Raw genomic sequence first — 14,760 nt, forward strand, 5'->3', positions numbered from 1 at the left:
ACACCAAATAGGTGCACTAGTTCGGCGAAGAGATAGTGAAATACAGGTGGTATGAATATATATGAGCAGTAGCAACGCAGCAGTAACGCGGAAAACAAGAAACAAGCAGCGATAGCAGTATTTAGGAACAAGGCCTAGGGATTAGACTTTCACTAGTGGACACTCTCAACTTTGATCACATAACAGAATAGATAAATGCATACTCTACACCCTCTTGTTGGATGATGAACACCATTGCGTAGGATTACACGAACCCTCAATGCCGGAGTTAACAAGCTCCACAATTCAATGTTCATATTTAAATAACCTTAGAGTGCATGAAAGATCAACACGACTAAACCAAGTACTAACATAGCATGCACACTGTCACCTTCACACTATGTAGGAGGAATAGATCACATCAATACCATCATAGCAATAGTTAACTTCATAATCTACAAGAGATCACAATCATAGCCTACGCCAAGTACTAACACGGATGCACACACTGTCACCATTACACCGTGCAGGAGGAATAAAACTACTTTAATAACATCACTAGAGTAGCACATGGATAAATTGTGATACAAAACACATTGCAATCATAAAGAGATATAAATAAGCACTTCACTATGCCATTCATAACAGTGAATAAGTATTCTGTGAAATATAGCCTAAGAGACCCACACGGTGCACACACTGTCACCTTTACACACGTGGGACAAGGAGTCTCCGGAGATCACATAAGTAAAATTCACTTGACTAGCATAACGACATCTAGATTACAAGCATCATCATATGAATCTCAATCATGTAAGGCAGCTCATGAGATTATTGTATTGAAGTACATAGGAGAGAGATGAACCACATAGCTACCGGTACAGCCCCGAGCCTCGATGGAGAACTACTCCCTCCTCATGGGAGACAACAGCGGTGATGAAGATGGCGGTGGTGTCGATGGAGAAGCCTTCCGGGGGCACTTCCCCGTCCCGGCGGCGTGCCGGAACAGAGACTCCTGTCCCCCAGATCTTGGCTTCGCGATGGCGGCAGCTCTGGATGGTTTCTCGTACCGTGGCTTTTTCGTATCGAGGTTTTAGGTCTGGGACCTTTATATAGGCGAAGAGGCGGCGTCAGGAGGTCGAAGGGGCGACCACACTATAGGGGGGCGCGGGCCACCCCCAGGCCGCGCCGGCCTATGGTTTGGTGGGCCTGTGCCCCCTCTCTGGCGGCTCTCGTGTGTTCTGGATGCTTCCGGGCAAAATAGGAACCTGGGCGTTGATTTCGTCCGATTCCGAGAATATTTCGTTACTAGGATTTCTGAAACCAAAAACAGCAGAAAACAGGAACTGGCACTTCGGCATCTTGTTAATAGGTTAGTTCCAGAAAATGCACGAATATGACATAAAGTGTGCATAAAACATGTAGATATCATCAATAATGTGGCATGGAACATAAGAAATTATAGATACGTCGGAGACGTATCAGCATCCCCAAGCTTAGTTTCTGCTCATCCCGAGAAGGTAAACGATAAACAAAGATAATTTCTGGAGTGACATGCCATCATAAACTTGATCATACTATTGTAAACACATGTAATGAATGCAGCGATCAAAACAATGGTAAATGACATGAGTAAACAAATGAATCATATAGCAAAGACTTTTCATGAATAGTACTTCAAGACAAGCATCAATAAGTCTTGCATAAAAGTTAACTCATAAAGCAATAATTTAAAGTAAAGGCATTGAAGCAACACAATGGAAGATTAAGTTTCAGCGGTTGCTTTCGACTTGTAACATGTATATCTCATGGATAGTTGTCAATGCAAAGTAATATAATAAGTGCAATAAGCAAGTATGTAAGAATCATTGCACAGTTCACACAAGTGTTTGCTTCTTGAGATGGAGAGAAATAGGTGAACTTACTCAACATAAAAGTAAAAGAAAGGTCCCTCAAAGAGGAAAGCATCGATTGCTATATTTGTGCTAGAACTTTGGTTTTGAAAACATATAGAGAGCATAAAAATAAAGTTTTGAGAGGTGTATGTTGTTGTCAACGAATGGTAGCGGGTACTCTAACCCCCTTGCCAGACAAACCTTCAAAGAGCGGCTCCCATTTTATTTTATTTTTGGGTGGCACTCCTTCCAACCTTTCTTTCACAAACCATGGCTAACCGAATCCTCGGGTGCCTGCCAACAATCTCATACCATGAAGGAGTGCCTTTTTATTTTAGTTTTATTATGATGACACTCCTCCCCACCTTTGCTTTCTCAAGCCATGGCTAACCGAATCCTTCAGGTGCCGTCCAACAATCACATACCATGGAGGAGTGTCTATTTTTGTTAATTAATTTGGGACTGGGAATCCCATTGCCAACTCTTTTTGCAAAATTATTGGATAAGCGGATGAAGCCACTAGTCCATTGGTGAAAGTTGCCCAACAAGATTGAAAGATAAACACCACATACTTTCTCATGAGCTATAAAACATTGACACAAATCAGAGGTGATAAATTTTGAATTGTTTAAAGGTAGCACTCAAGCAATTTACTTTGGAATGGCGGAGAAATACCATGTAGTAGGTAGGTATGGTGGACACAAATGGCATAGTGGTTGGCTCAAGTATTTGGATGCATGAGAAGTATTCCCTCTCGATACAAGGCTTAGGCTAGCAAGGCTATTTTAAACAAACACAAGGATGAACCGGTGCAGCAAAACTCACATAAAAGACATATTGTAAACATTATAAGACTCTACACCGTCTTCCTTGTTGTTCAAACTCAATACTAGAAATTATCTAGACCTTAGAGAGACCAAATATGCAAACCAAATTTTAGCATGCTCTATGTATTTCTTCATTAATGGGTGCAAAGCATATGATGCAAGAGCTTAAACATGAGCACAACAATTGCCAAGTATCACATTACCCAAGACATTTTACCAATTACTACATGTATCATTTTCCAATTCCAACCATATAACAATTTAACGAAGCAGTTTCAACCTTCGCCACGAAAATTAAAAGCTAAGAACACATGTGTTCATATGAACCAGCGGAGCGTATCTCTCTCCCACACAAGCATTTATTCAAACAAAAACAAAAACGAAAACACACAGACGCTCCAAGCAAAGTACATAAGATGTGATGGAATAAAAATATAGTTTCAGGGGAGGAACCTGATAATGTTGTCGATGAAGAAGGGGATGCCTTGGGCATCACCAAGCTTAGACTCTTGAGTCTTCTTGATATATGCAGGGGTGAACCACCGGGGCATCCCCAAGCTTAGAGCTTTCACTCTCCTTGATCATGTTGTATCATCTCCCTCTCTTGATCCTTGAAAACTTCCTCCACACCAAACTTAGAACAACTCATTAGAGGGTTAGTGCACAATCAAAATATACATGTTCAGAGGTGACATAATCATTGTTAACACTTCTGGACTTTGCACAAAGCTACTGAAAGTCAATGAAATCGAAATATCCATCGAACATAACAAAATACGCAATGCGAAATAAAAGGCAGAATCTGTCAAAACAGAACAGTTCGTATTGACGAATTTTATTGAGGCACCAGACTTGCTCAAATGAAAATGCTCAAATTGAATGAAAGTTGCGTACATATCTGAGGATCACTCACGTAAATTGGCATAATTTTCTGAGTTACCTACAGAGAATTTTGCCCAGATTCGTGACAGCAAAGAAATCTGTTTCTGTGCAGTAATCCAAATCTAGTATGAACCTTACTATCAACGACTTTACTTGGCACAACAAAACACAAAACTAAGATAAGGAGAGGTTGCTACAATAGTAAACAACTTCCAAGACACAAATATAAAACAAAGTACTGTAGCAAAATAACACATGGGTTATCTCCCAAGAAGTTCTTTCTTTATAGCCATTAAGATGGGCTCAGCAGTTTTAATGATGCACTCGCAAGAAATAGTATTTGAAGCAAAAGAGAGCATCAAGAGGCAAATTCAAAACAAATTTAAGTCTAACATGCTTCCTATGAAAAGGAATCTTGTAAATAAACAAGTTCATGAAGAGCAAAGTGACAAGCATAGGAAGATAAAACAAGTGTAGCTTCAAAAATTTCAGCATATAGAGAGGTATTTTAGTAACATGAAAATTTCTACAACCATATTTTCCTCTCTCATAATAACTTTCAGTAGAAACATGAGCAAACTCAACAATATAACTATCACATAAAGCATTCTTATCATGAGTCTCATGCATAAAATTATTACTCTCCACATAAGCATAATCAATTTTAGTAGTTGTAGTGGGAGCAAATTCAACAAAGTAGCTATCATTATTATTCTCATCATCAAATATAGGAGGCATATGGTATTCATAATCAAATTTATCTTCCATAACAGGTGGCACCAAAAGACTACTATCATTATAATCATCATAAATAGGAGGCAAAGTATCATCAAAGTAAATTTTCTCCTCCATGCCCGGGGGACTAAAAAGATCATGCTCATCAAAACCAGCTTCCCCAAGCTTAGAATTTTCCATAGCATTAGAAACAATAGTGTTCAAAGCATTCATATTAATAACATTCCCATTAGCATGCATATAAAGTTCCATGGGTTTTTTAATTCTCTCTTCAAACACATCATGTCCTAATTCAAGATAAAGTTCATAAAGATCTCTCATATTTTTGTTGTTTTCCATTATGCCTAACTAGTGTAAACAAGAAACAAAAAGATGCAATTGCAGGATCTAAAGGAAATAGCTTCGAGCACAAACACAATGGCGCCAGAAAAGTACTTAACCTAGAACCGAAGTATGAGTGCCTTTTACCTTTCCTCCCCGGCAACGGCGCCAGAAAATAGCTTGATGTCTACGCCCCCTCCTTTTCCTGTAGACAGTGTTGGGCCTCCAAGAGCAGAGGTTTATAGAACAGCAGCAAGTTTTCCCTTAAGTGGATCACCCAAGGTTTATCGAACTCAGGGAGGAAGAGGTCAAAGATATCCCTCTCATGCAACCCTGCAACCACAAAGCAAGAAGTCTCTTGTGTCCCCAACACACCAAATAGGTGCACTAGTTCGGCGAAGAGATAGTGAAATACAGGTGGTATGAATATATATGAGCAGTAGCAACGCAGCAGTAGTAACGCAGTAAAACAGTAAACAAGCAGCGATAGCAGTATTTAGGAACAAGGCCTAGGGATTAGACTTTCACTAGTGGACACTCTCAACTTTGATCACATAACAGAATAGATAAATGCATACTCTACACCCTCTTGTTGGATGATGAACACCATTGCGTAGGATTACACGAACCCTCAATGCCGGAGTTAACAAGCTCCACAATTCAATGTTCATATTTAAATAACCTTAGAGTGCATGAAAGATCAACACGACTAAACCAAGTACTAACATAGCATGCACACTGTCACCTTCACACTATGTAGGAGGAATAGATCACGTCAATACCATCATAGCAATAGTTAACTTCATAATATACAAGAGATCACAATCATAGCCTACGCCAAGTACTAACACGGATGCACACACTGTCACCATTACACCGTGCAGGAGGAATAAAACTACTTTAATAACATCACTAGAGTAGCACATGGATAAATTGTGATACAAAACACATTGCAATCATAAAGAGATATAAATAAGCACTTCACTATGCCATTCATAACAGTGAATAAGTATTCTGTGAAATATAGCCTAAGAGACCCACACGGTGCACACACTGTCACCTTTACACACGTGGGACAAGGAGTCTCCGGAGATCACATAAGTAAAATTCACTTGACTAGCATAACGACATCTAGATTATAAGCATCATAATATGAATCTCAATCATGTAAGGCAGCTCATGAGATTATTGTATTGAAGTACATAGGAGAGAGATGAACCACATAGCTACCGGTACAGCCCCGAGCCTCGATGGAGAACTACTCCCTCCTCATGGGAGACAGCAGCGGTGATGAAGATGGCGGTGGTGTCGATGGAGAAGCCTTCCGGGGGCACTTCCCCATCCCGGCGGCGTGCCGGAACAGAGACTCCTGTCCCCCAGATCTTGGCTTCGCGATGGCGGCGGCTCTGGATGGTTTCTCGTACCGTGGCTTTTTCGTATCGAGGTTTTAGGTCTGGGACCTTTATATTGGCGAAGAGGCGGCGTCAGGAGGTCGAAGGGGCGACCACACTATAGGGGGGGTGGGCCACCCCCAGGCCGCGCCGGCCTATGGTTTGGTGGGCCTGTGCCCCCTCTCTGGCGGCTCTCGTGTGTTCTGGATGCTTCCGGGCAAAATAGGAACCTGGGCGTTGATTTCGTCCGATTCCGAGAATATTTCGTTACTAGGATTTCTGAAACCAAAAACAGCAGAAAATAGGAACTGGCACTTCGGCATCTTGTTAATAGGTTAGTTCCAGAAAATGCACGAATATGACATAAAGTGTGCATAAAACATGTAGATATCATCAATAATGTGGCATGGAACATAAGAAATTATCGATACGTCGGAGACGTATCAGGGAGGTATACCGGCATCACTCATTTTTTGCATATTATGGTTGCTGGATACTTGTATATACTTGTTTAGTTTGTTTGAGTGGTTTTCTAATGAGAGGGAGATGATATTTGGGGAAGTGCTGCCTGAAAACAGATTCTGGACTGGTACCGAAAAAATTCTCAAAAATAGCCAGAACAGTATTTTTCGAAGCCAATTTTTGTGCATGTTCCCCAGGTTGTTATCTAACTTTCATTAGTTGAACACTTTTCGATTTGAGCAGTGGGAGAATTTCTTTAAAATTGAGTACTGTACTGCTGTCAAGTTTGACGAATTTCTGCTGCTTTGTGTTTATGTGACTTTTCTAGTTTGCCATTTCTTGTTTTTGCTTTGTTTCTTTCCTAAAACACAAAAAGACCAAAAATATTTCTGTTGTTTCTCTTCATCATTTGTTTATTTTGGTTTCTTTCATTTATTTTGCTTTATTTGCTATCGTTGGTTTGCTATAAGAAAATCCAAAAAGATTTTGCTTTGTTTGCTTGTTTCCTTTTGTTATTGTTTCCAATTCGAAAACTCCAACAATATTTGCTGTTCTTCTTTGGTTTGTAAAGTTCATCATGAGTTCAATGGTCTTCGGTGGCTGGAGCGTGGTTTTCATTTCATATTATCCAAGATACACAAGTGAAAGACAATAATGACGATCTACGACAATTGGATTGTGGTGAGAGGCTGGTATGAACTCTATTTGTTTTCATTTTTGTACATATACTCATCCTTGTGAGCATGCTTAGTTGGTTCATGTGAGGTATATGTCATTTGAGAAAGTCTAGTAGTTCATGATCTCTCATGTTTAGCTCCAATTTATTAATATGAGTAGCATGTCATGGATGTTTGCTTGCATTGTTTTATTCATAAGTAGGTATGGCATTGTGGTATCCTCCTCTGAATAATTCATTTATATCGACTTGGCACATGCTCACGCATGCATATGACTGAACAAAAGTCAATTAAGCCTCGATGATTTACATTGCTTCAGAGTTCTTGTATCACTTTTATGCCTCCGTTAATTTATTTTGCCGCAAGCATGATTATGACAGTGACTGCTCTCTTGATTTGTCGCTCCCCAGTCTATTGCTAGCCTTCACTTGTACTGAGCGGGAATGCTGCTCGTGCTTCCAAACACCTGAAAACCAAGTTGTTCCAAAGTGTCCACCATAAATACCTATGCATGGCATTTCAAACCATTCCAAGTAAATTCTCATGCGCTACCTCTAAAACCTTCAAAATGCTTCTCAATTTGTGTTAATGTTTCATAGCTCATGAGGAAGTATGTGGTGTTTAACTTTCAACCTTGTCATTTACTCTTGACAGACTTTCATTATGGACTAGTGGCACATCCGCTTATCCGATAATTTTGCAAAAAGAGCTGGCAATGGGATTCCCAGTCCCAAATTAATTAACCTAAATAGACACTCCTCCATGGTATGTGATTGTTGGACGGCACCCGAAGGATTCGGTTAGCCATGGCTTGTGTAAGCAAAGGTTGGGGGGAGTGTCATCATAATAAAACTAAATAAAAAGGCACTCCTTCAGGGTATGAGATTGTTGGCAGGCACCCGAGGATTCGGTTAGCCATGGTTTGTGAAAGAAAGGTTGGAAGGAGTGCCACATAAACATAAAAATAATTCATGGGAGCCGCTCTTGGAAGTCCAGTTGGCGAGGTAGTTGGTGTACCCATTACCATTCGTTGACAACAACAAACACCTCTCAAAATAATTTTACTCCTATTTTAAAATTAAAAGCTCTAGCGCATGTTAATCCCTGCTTCCCTCTGCGAAGGGTCAATCTTTTACTTTTATGTTGTGTCTCCATCCTTTCTTTGAGCACTATCTTGAGAGCACAACTGTCATTCTTAGTATAATATGCTTGTCTCAAAATATGATTGATTGTGGTATATCTTTGATGCTTTTATCTTTGACAATCACTACTTCTAGTCTTTCTATGAACTTCAGAGGTGCCTGGGCATTTATTTTTTGCTGATTAAATATGGGCAAGTGAGATACCACTTTATCATACTCTTTTATGAACATTGCAATCCTGCTTATAGACATGATTCATGATGCTTATTATTAATTGTTGGTACCTCTCCATGATTGACATAGCTGTTAGATGATCTTATTTGCATGTATTTTATTATGGACTGCCTAAGTATTAGCCATGGCATGAGAATATTTACATCATATGAACAAATGTGTTCGTGAAAGTTCTTTTATCGCTCAGTTGTTAACTGAATTGCTTGAGGACAAGCAATAAGCTAAGCTTGGGGGAGTTGATACGTCCAAAACGTATCTACTTTCCCGAACACTTTTGCTATTGTTTTGCCTCTAATTTGTGTATTTTGGATGCAACTAACACGGACTAACGCTGTTTTCAGCAGAACTGTTCTGGTGTCTCATTTTTGTGCAGAAATCCAACTTTCAGGAAAATCCTCGGAATTTATGCGAAAGGTCCTATTTTTCCAGAAGACTCACGAAGCCAGAAGGGCAAGTCAGGTGGAGGCCCGAGGGCCCCACACCCTAGGGCGGCGCGGCCCAGGAGGGGGGTGTATCGTAGTATCTTCGATAAGTAAGAATGTCGATCCCAACGAGGAGCAGAAGGTGTTGACAAGCAGTTTCGATGAAGGATTCACTGTAAATGCTCACAGACAAGTATTCAGGGGGTTTTGATGTAGCAGATGAATAAAGTACGAGTAAGTAAAGTGCGAGAGTAACAATTGCAGCGAGTGGCCCAATCCTTTTTAGCACAAAGGACAAGCTGGTTTGTTTACTTATAATGACCAAACGTTCTCGAGGACACACGGGATTTCAGTCTAGTGCTTTCGCTACATACGGCTAATTAATCTTCATTGTTTTGATAAGTGTTGTGTGGGTGAACCTGTGCTAATGTACCGCCCCTCCTAGGACTAATACATACTTGTGATTATACCCCTTGCAAGCATCCGCAACTACAAGAAAGTAATTAAGATAAATCTAACCACAGCCTTAAACTCTGAGATCCTGCTATCCCTCTTGCATCGATATACCAACGGGGGCTTAGGTTTCTGTCACTCCGGCAACCCCGCAATTGGCAAACGAGTACAAGATGCATTCCCCTAGGCCCATAAAGGTGAAGTGTCGTGTAGTCGACGTTCACACGACACCACTAGAAGAATAACACCACAACTTAAATATCATAACATTGAATATTACTCAACCATACTTCACTACTAACATTTAGACTTCACCCATGTCCTCAAGAACTAAACGAACTACTCACGAGACATCATATGGAACATGATCAGAGGTGATATGATGATGAATAACAATCTGAACATAAACCTTGGTCCAACGGTTTCACTCAATAGCATCAATAACAAGTAGAAATCAATACCGGGAGAGTTTCCCCTATCAAACAATCAAGATCAAACCCAAATTGCTACAGCGGTGACGATGTGCAGCGGTGGAGACGGCGGTGATGATGATGAAGATGATGGTGATGGAGATGATGTCCAACTTGATGGCGGTGACGATGGCGTCGATTTCCCCCTCCGGGAGGAAATTTCCCCGGCGGATCTCAGCCCGCCGGAGAGCTCTTTTCTCTCTGGTGTTCTCCGCCCCGCAGAGGCGGCTGTAACTCTTCGCGAGGTACCCTCTGGGGCTTAGGTCTTCGGGACGAAGGAGTTCGCGAAGAAAAGGAGGCGAGAGGGGGCTGTGGGCCCCCTCCTCACAGGGCGGCGCGGCCAGGCCTTGGGCCGCGCCGGCCTATGGGGTGGGCCCACTTTGGGTCCCCTCAGCTCCCCCTTCTGGCTCACTTCGTCATCTGGAAAAATAGGATTTTTGGTATAATTTCCATCAACTGTTGATCTTCCGAAATATTGCATTCTGACGGCGCTTTTTCCAGCAGAATCCTGGCTCCGGTGCTCGATCCTCCAATAATCATGAAACATGCAAAATAGATGAAATAACATAAGTATTATGTTCAAATATGAAATATATCAATGAATAACAGCAAGTTATGATATAAAATAGTGATGCAAATTGGACGTATCAACTCCCCCCAAGCTTAGACTTCGCTTGTCCCCAAGCGAAACTGAACTCGGTAAACAGGACCACATGTTTATGGAGTGAAGAGTCGATAAATAAAATACGGACAAGAAGCATCATATTCATTCACACAAGACATTCTAGTAAACAACTCCTTCATATAATTCAACTTGAAACAAGTATAAGGTAATCACAAGTAAAGGTGCATAAGAAATCATAGTTGGTGATGGCAAACTTCGTTCTTGGTCAGAGAACAATTAACAAATTATACTTATCTTATTGAGCAGCGCTCTCATGTTAAAGTTTATATGGCACAACCTGCATACTCAATCATAATAGTCTCCTCATGATCATTGATAACTTGCAAAGCTATATTCATCTAGATAAAACTTGTAATAAACAAGGAAGAATAAAAGACATGATGAAGCAAATCACAATATAGTAGTTTGATCACAACAACTCAAATGCTTGCTTAAGATGGAGGGAAATAGGGAAGCAGGGATTAAATCATGTGCTAGAGCTTTTTCAGTTTTGAAATCATATAAAGAGAATAAAAGTAACATTTTGAGAGGTGTTTGTTGTTGTCAACGACTGGTAGCGGGTACTCTAACCCCCTTGCCAGACAAACCTTCAAAGAGCGGCTCCCATTTTATTTTTATTTTGTATGGCACTCCTTCCAACCTTTCTTTCACAAACCATGGCTAACCGAATCCTCGGGTGCCTGCCAACAATCTCATACCATGAAGGAGTGCCTTTTTATTTTAGTTTTATTATGATGACACTCCCCCCAACCTTTGCTTACACAAGCCATGGCTAACCGAATCCTTCGGGTGCTGTCCATCAATCACATACCATTGAGGAGTGTCTATTTAGATTAATTAATTTGGGACTGGGAATCCCATTGCCAGCTCTTTTTGCAAAATTATTGGATAAGCGGATGAAGCCACTAGTCCATTGGTGAAAGTTGCCAAACAAGATTGAAAGATAAAACACCACATACTTCCTCATGAGCTATAAAACATTGACACAAATAAGAGATAGTAAATTTTGAATTGTTTAAAGGTAGCACACGAAGTATTTACTTGGAATGGCAGAAAATACCATGTAGTAGGTAGTTATGGTGGACACAAATGGCATAGGTTTGGGTTTAGGTTTGGATGCACGAGAAGTATTCCCTCTCAGTACAGGTCTTTGGCTATCAAGGTTAATTAGCAAGCATAAGAGTTGAAGGAAACAAACAAATATACATGTGATAGAAATAATCATGCATCTTCCTTGTAAGCACAAACAGTTTTAACTTTAGAATAATAAGCTATGAGCTAACAAGAAAGAAAGACAATGAAACAACTACATGTATTTCTCTTTTCTACTTAAACCTCAAAGTGTTGTTGCTATTGACCAATGCTAGGTTTTCCAAAACCAAATAGATTTATTCAATGCTCCCAAAGTGATACCAAAACTAATAACAAGATCAATCATATAATAAGGATTGCAAACTAAAATAAGATGTGCAATATGTAAATGATAAGACTTCTCATTAATATTCCATAACGATAACTCACACCAAGGGATACATAGATAACTAACTAAAGGAGAGATACTTCCAAACTGCAACCCATCTTATATGATAACTTCCCTACTCATGATATGACACTACTTGACAGTAAAAAGTAAAAGATAGTGATGATGTGATACCGCGGCACTCCCCCAAGCTTGGAACAAACCAAGGGGATGACAATACCGATGATGAATTACTCCTTCGGCGATGGTGGTGATGAATTCCTGACAAGCTTCTCAACAAGCTCCTGAAGCTCATCAATCTTGTACGTGAGGTTGCGAATCATCTCCGAATTGTGCTCGACACGGTTAAGAAGTATATCCGACGGCGAGTCCCAACTCTTGGAGTTATTTCCCCACTCTTCACCCTCAGGCTTCATCCTTCCTGCAGTGTTAGAACGATCTGAAGAAGATGTCGTCTGAGCTAGGTAATGACGTGGAACCCTTCCTCCGGTGCGAATTATTGCGCTCTTGTTTGCACTAAAAGGGTTATCCACCACCTTGATGCTTGCGATGGTAGCACGCGGGTGTGCGCGCGAGTCTTCCTCCACCTCTTCTTCATCCTCTTCCTTGACGCTCTTGTCCACCTCTTTCCACTCGGGATCTCGAATATCTTCATCCGAAAGCTCCTTGCCCTTGTTCTTGGAGACCATGGTGCTTCTAGACTGAAAACAGATCCTGGCAGAAACAGCTCGAAACAAAACACGTCGAGAAAACGATATACGGACCTCCAGGGGTCCGGGGGATTATATAGCAGGAATTTTCACGACAAAAGGAAAGTACCAGGTCGAACCAGAGTCGGAAAGAGGCGACGAGGCGGCCAGCTCATAGGGCGGCGCGGCCTGGCTGGGGCCTGCACCGGCCTATGAGGGCACGCCCTCGTGCGTCTCCTCCACTCCGTTTCGATCTCGTAATTTTTCATATTTTCCAAAAACAGCAAAAACATTGTTCGGAAAGTAAATTGCGAACTTTTTATTACCAGTACTGTTACCTATTCAAAGTCGAGTTCTGGCGAACTGTCAATTTGACCTTTGATGAAGGCCTCCGGTGTTTCCACTCGAATAACATCAACATCTATATTGTAAGAATCACCTGAGATATAATGCTTGAGTCTTTGTCCATTCACCACTTGCGTGGCATTGCCTTGGAGAGAGCTAATTTTAATTGCTCCTGAACGATACACCTCCTCAACAACATATGGTCCTTCCCATTTCGAGAGTAATTTCCCTGCAAAGAATCTGAGACGAGACCGATACAATAGGACTTTATCCCCAATATTAAATTCTCTTTTGATAATCCTTCTATCATGCCATTTTTTAACTTTCTCTTTAAAGAGTTTAACATTTTCATAAGCTTCACTTCTCCATTCATCTAGAGAACTCAATTGCAACAACATCTTATTACCGGCAAGTTTAGGATCTTTATTTAATTCTCTAACAGCCCAATAAGCTTTGTGCTCTAGTTCTAAAGGTAAATGATAAGCTTTTCCATAAACCATTTTATAAGGTGACATTCCCATGGGATTTTTATAAGCAGTTCTATAAGCCCATAGTGCATCCTTCAATTTACTAGCCCAATTCTTTCTAGTTTTATTAACAGTCTTTTCCAAGATAGATTTAATTTCTCTATTTGATAATTCTACTTGTCCGCTAGTTTGAGGATGATAAGCGGAAGCAATTCTATGATTAATACCATATTTAGCAAGAGTTTTTCTAAAACCACCATGAATAAAATGAGAACCTCCATCAGTCATAATATATCTAGGAACTCCAAATCTAGGAAAAATAATATCTAAAAGCATTCTTAAAGAGGTCTCACCATCAGCACTTTTTGTAGGTATGGCTTCCACCCATTTAGTAACATAATCAACAGCAACAAGTATATGAGTGTTACCTTCTGAAGAGGGAAAAGGTCCCATGAAGTCAAATCCCCAACAATCGAACGGTTCAATAACAAGAGTATAATTCATAGGCATTTCATTGCGTCTGATTGTAGAACCTTTTGCGCGGTTCTATCTCCGGCGTGATGTCCTCCATAAGCACTACCATGACATTTACTCAATATCTCTTGCTGTTCATATTCGGGAACACATCTTCGCAGAATACCATCCACTCCTTCTTTATATAAGTGTGGGTCATCCCAGAAATAATGCCTCAAGTCATAAAAGAATTTCCTCCTTTGCTGAGCTGAAAAGGTTGGAGGCAAGTACTTGGAAACGATAAAGTTAGCATAGTCAGCATACCAAGGACTGTCTCGCGAGCTCACCTTTATTACATCCAATTGTTCATTTGGAAAACTATCATTAACAGGAACAGGATCATAAGCAATATTTTCCAATCTAGACAAATTATCAGCAACAGGATTATCAGCACCTTTCCTATCTACAATATGTAAATCAAATTCTTGCAACAGAAGTACCCATCTAATAAGCCTTGGCTTAGCATCTTTCTTTTGCATAAGGTATCTGATTGCAGCATGATCAGTATGTATAGTAACTTTTGAATTGAATCAACAATATAAGATCTAAACTTATCACAAGCAAAGACTACAGCTAACAATTCCTTTTCAGTAGTAGCATAATTTCTTTGAGTAGCATCAAGGGTTTTACTAGCATAATGAATAACATTCAATTTTTTATTTACTCGCTGTCCAAGAACAGCGCCTACAGC

Source organism: Lolium perenne, chromosome 4 (genome assembly GCF_019359855.2).
Source record: "Lolium perenne isolate Kyuss_39 chromosome 4, Kyuss_2.0, whole genome shotgun sequence".
Lineage (NCBI taxonomy): Eukaryota > Viridiplantae > Streptophyta > Magnoliopsida > Poales > Poaceae > Lolium > Lolium perenne.